The following is a 5,516-nucleotide window of genomic DNA, read 5'->3' as shown; positions in this document are numbered from 1 at the left end:
CCCCTGCAGTCTCCAAACAAGGCCCCTCAGAGAAACCTCCAGTGTATGGGAAAATTCATATACTTTTAAACAGACAATCTGTGCATATGTTTATATACAATCACCATAAAGTATGTAGGACTATTCTATATATACGAAGATCACTGTGAGGGTCAGCCAGATGGCTCAGTGGGTAAAGGAGCTTGCCACCAATCCTGAAAGCCCTGAGATCGATCCCCAGGCACCCATATGGCGGAAGGAGAGAACCAACTCCAGCAGCTGTTCTCTGGCTTCTACAAGTATGCTGTGGCTTGAGTACACACACACACACACACACACACACACACACACACACACACGCACGCACGCACGCACGCACGCACATGCACACACACACACACAAATACAATATTTGTAAAGATACACCACTGTAAACTGTACAGTGCATATTTGAAAAGTGTTAACCACGGACAACCAGACAAGTGAATGTCTGGATCTAATCATTTCTACCTCACAGTCTCAAAGTCAGGGATGGACACATCACCTCCTAGACCCCTTAGGAACTAAAAGAACTCTCACATCCCTAATAAATGGGAACCAATGAAAAGTTATTGGTGGCAGCAGAGGTGACAGTGGCCACAGATGGCTCGAACCCCAGCATGTGTCTCAATTTATAGAACACCACTTCATGCTTTCAGCAGCTGTGTGGAAACTGATGACCAGCACAAACCCACTGGCTCCCCCATCCCGTTAGCTATGTATTGGCCACCTCTGTGCCACAAGTGCACAGGGGTCCTACTAACCTAGCCAGGGCTAGCACAGCTTGCTGCCACCCCAAGCAGGTGTCCAAGGATGGATGAGATGGCACAGTTTCTCCAGATCTGAACCCATGGGACTCTCCAGATTTGAGCTGTGCTGGTCCAGCCCTGGAGGAATCCCTGTGCCCACCAAGGGAAAGTGGAAGGCAGCATGTTCTCTAGTGGACAGAGGGACGGGAAGGAACCCCAGCAGAGGGAAAGCACCGATCAAGTGGCATCAGACACCAGAACCAGGAGGCCTTTAATCTCATCACCACATATCAAACTCTTGTTCCCACTACTTCCCCAATCTGCAGGTAAAACGATAAAAGGTGCCTGTCACACTGAGTCCCAAGGGACAGCAGGGTCACCTGGCCAGGCTCCATCTTTCTGATGCCTTTAGTTTATTGTTGCCAGTTCCCAGACACCATCTTGCTCCCGGCTCCACTAGAAACAAACACCCGTGATAAAGTGGGGCCTGGTGAGGCAGGTCTGTCATTCCAGCTAATGGGGAGGCTGAGGCAGGAGGATCACAAGTTCAAGGCCAGCCTGGGCTACAGGGTGACTTCAAGGCCAGCCTGGGGGGTTGCAGGGAGTCTTTCTTTCAAAAAAAAAAAAAAAAAAAAAATTTATACTTTATACATGGGATGTGGAAGCACTGCAAATTAGTACTCTCCTCCCTGACCCCTAGCAAATACCTGTAAATCACTAGTCGTTTTTTCTCTTTTTTCTTTGCAAAAGAATGAAGTTAAACTTAAATTAAGTGTCAAAAAAAAAAAAAAAAAAAAAAAAAAAAGAGTATTTATACATGGGATGTGGAAGCACTGCAAATTAGTACTCTCCTCCCTGACCCCTAGCAAATACCTGTAAATCACTAGTCGTTTTTTCTCTTTTTTCTTTGCAAAAGAATGAAGTTAAACTTTTGCTTTAAATTAAGTATAAAATTAGCTCAAAATGGATCAATGATCTTCACATAAGAGCTAGGCTGTAAGGGTGCTGGAAGATGAAATAGGGTATGGGGGGAGCTTTAAGAGGTAATAGACTTTGTTAGGTAGTGCTTTCCTACATAGGATTAGAGTCCTTCTAAAGGAAGGAAGAAGACCCCAGAGACCTTCCTCAGCCCTTCTACAGATGAGGACACGGTAAAAAAGCAGCTGTTTGTGCAACAGGAAGCAGTTCCGTAAGAAAAGAATTTCTGATGTTTAAGAGCTGCCCCATTTTTGTATTTTGTGATAGCAGCTCAAATGATTGAAGATAGAGGCTTTAGAAGGGGTGTAGGGCAGGCTGCATTGATTTTCAGGCAGCATGGTAGTCAGGGTTCTCTTAAGAACAGAACAGATCAATTAACTATACACCACAAAGGAAATGTACTACATTGGCTTATATGAGATGGGCTCAGCAGGCCAGTACTGGCTATCTGTCCATTAGACAGGCTGAGAGATGGTAGATTCTCAGTCCATGAAGCTGGATGCCTCAGTAGTTCCAACCCAGTGCTGAAGGCCAGGAGGATTTCTGGAGAGCCACTGGCCTTCAGTCTATGCTGAAAGAAAGAACATGGGCTCCCAAGTCAGTGAAGGCTGGCAGTTGCAGTGGCACCAACAGAGTAGATGCACTATCAGCAAGGAACAAAGGAAGACTGGTAAAATCGGTACTACTTTTCCCTCAGATCTCTTTATATCTGGGCCACTGCCAGAATGTTCTACCCACTCTGGGGAGAGTCTTACACCATCAGTTAACCCTTCCAGGAAATAGCCTCACAGACCTGCCCAGATATGTGTCTCTTCTTTGATTCTAGATCTGATCAAGTTGACAACCAAGGTTAACCATCACAGTCAGCAAGGTCATAATCAAAATTAAGGTCCGTATGATGAAGCAAAAGAAACCATATCAAAATATATGTGTGTATAAGGTAGAATGCTCAAGGCTAACATATAACTGTACAAATTGATTGTCAAATGCCTGTTGAATTGGTAATGGAAGGATTGAAGAAGGAAAGTTAAACAACACACTGTCTTTTATAGACTGAAAGCTTGAGGACAGGAGAGTCAGAGTCCCTAGCCTGCCCCTGGTAAGACCTGTTAATAGTGGTGCACGCCTTTAATCCCAGCACTTGGGAGGAAGAGGCAGGTGAATCTCTGAATTCAAGGCCAGCCTGGTCTACGTAGCGAGTTCTTTGCCAGCTGGGACTATAGGGAGACCTGCTCAAAAAGGAAAAAAGGCAAAAAGGCAAAAAGGCAAAAAAAAAAAAAAAACCCTCCCAAAAACCTCTCATTTAACTTAAAGAATGTATTTTTAACCTTAAGTCACTAGTCTTATATTAAAATATATTATTGGTGCTGGAGACATGGCTCAGCAGTTAAGAGCACATGGGGGCTCATAACTGCCTCTCATTCTAGCTCCAGGAGGCTCAGATGCCTCTGGCTTCCTCAGGCACCTGAACTCAGGTGCACTACCCCCACACAGACATGCATACAATGTAAAACAAAACAAAATACAATTAAAAATAAATAATAAAGTATATCTTTATAAAAGACTTTTCTTGGGATTGGAGAGATGGCTCAGTGGTTAAGTGCACTGGCTGCTCTTGCAGAGGACCCGGGTTCGATTCCCAGCACCAATGTGGAGGCTAATGACTGACTGTAACTCTAGTTCCAGGAGATCCAACACCTTCTCCTGGCCTCCACCAACATTTCATGACATGGGTGCACTCACATACATGCAGGAAAAACACTCATATACATAAAAATAATAACATAAAAATTACATAAAATGCCTTTTCTGTGATATAATTCATGCTCTAGAGAGCAAACTTTAATTCCACCTCCAAATTTTGTTTGTATAATTTCTCAGAAACTATTGTTTGTATTCAAGAGTTTATTACTAGTTTTAATCTGAAGGCAAATACATACTGAGAAATTATTAAAGCAGCAGGCACTACTAGGAGCTACGGAAACCTGGAAAATCATGCTGTTTATGCTCAAGAATTTATTATTATTATTATTTTCTCCCTCTCCTTCCTCTTCTTCCCTCCCTCCTTCGTTTCTACATACAGACCAGCAGGCAGAAATCAGGTGCTACTTTAACAAGAAAATGATCACTGGTGAGTGAGGGCTGGGGGAAGTGAGCAGGAGAAATAGAGTGGGCAGGGTAGACGTGAGGCTGACTGTCCAGCTGGCCTTCCCCTCCCCTCCCTTCTCCCCCCTTCTGGCAGAGTTCAAGGCTGCCTTCGACATGTTTGATACTGATGGTGGAGACAGGAGTGTGGAGAAGCTGGGGCACTGTGATGAGGATGTTGGACCAGACAGCACTGAAACAGGAGCTGGGTGCCATATTCCAAGTGGACAAGGATGGTCCTCCAAGGGAGGGATGCTGGGAACGTACAGGAAGCCAGCACTTGACTTGGTGTGGTGTGTGTCCTACTCCCCTCAGGCAGCCACAGACCTTCTTGAAGACCTTCTTGGTTATGATGGTGTGCTAAATGTAGCAGGACCAAGAAGCTAGGAAGAGCTGGAGGCATTTCCCATTTCAACCTGTGGGCTGGACCTCTGGCAGCACACAAGTGTGAGCAGATTGATCAGACTGCCCTTGAATAAAGGGCATAGGGAGGATGTGAGTGGGTGACTAGCTTACACACACACACACACACACACACACACACGCAACCTACTGAGTCCATTTAGTGTTGCTCATATGTACTTAGGGATGACCACTTGGGTAGACTATCAAGAAGATAGTCCCTAGAGAAAATGGATTCTCCCTCTATCAGAACTGCTAGCTCTTCATCTAGAGGTGGGACCTTACAAATTTTCCCCTATCTGTGTTGGCATGTCAACTTGTGTTGACATTATGCAGATCTTTCTTAGACAACCATACTGTTGAGATTTTATAGATGCAACTTCCCTGTCATGTCTAGAAGATACTACCTAGCTGGCATCTTAGAACTCTGCCTCTTATAATCTTTCTGCCCCCTCTTCCACAATGTTCCCTGAGCAATAGATGTAGGGACTGCATTGTAGATGTATGGCTTGGGGCTAGGCTCCCAATGGTCACTTATTCTCTGCATTTTACCAGTTGTGCATCTCTGTAATAGTCTCCATCTGTTGCATAAAGAAGCTTCTTTGATGAGGGGTGAGAACTACACTTATCTGTGGTTTTAAAGATAAATATTTAGAATACAGTTAGAAATTATATTGGTTTTAGAAAATGGCAGTAGTAGGTTCTCCTATAAAGTCCATGACCTCTCTAGCCACAGGTATTTGGCTAGGTTTACAGTACTGGGCATGAATTCCCTCCTATTGAGCATGTCTTACTCCAGTTAGATAGCTGTTGGTTACCTCCAATATAAAAGTGCCACTATTCCATCATTGTAGGTATCATGCCAGGCTGGTCATTGTTGTGGTTCATAGGTTTTACAGCTGGGTAGGCCTAATGACTGCCTTTCTGCCTTGGCAGCTCGTATAGCACCTTCCAATACTATGGGAGCTCGTCCTCAGGGAGGAGGCTTCCAGGTCAGTCCCAGCTCAATTCTTCCAAGTCCTGTGTCCAAAGTATGTGGTGTCTTCAGCAATGTGTTCTTACTTTCAAGTTCTAGGAAACAACCAAGGGAAGTGGCAACAGGTAGCCTTTCTGATTATCCTGACCAACAACTTGAAGTTTTCCATGCTTGGCATGGCTCTCGGGGGGAGCTTCACTATCCCATGTGGTATAATTCCATTCTTCCATTCAAACTATATATATATA

The sequence above is a fragment of the Nannospalax galili genome, unplaced genomic scaffold (genome assembly GCF_000622305.1).
Source record: "Nannospalax galili isolate Female #2095 unplaced genomic scaffold, S.galili_v1.0 scaffold216, whole genome shotgun sequence".
In the NCBI taxonomy this organism is placed as follows: domain Eukaryota; kingdom Metazoa; phylum Chordata; class Mammalia; order Rodentia; family Spalacidae; genus Nannospalax; species Nannospalax galili.
This window is presented reverse-complemented; position numbering follows the sequence as displayed.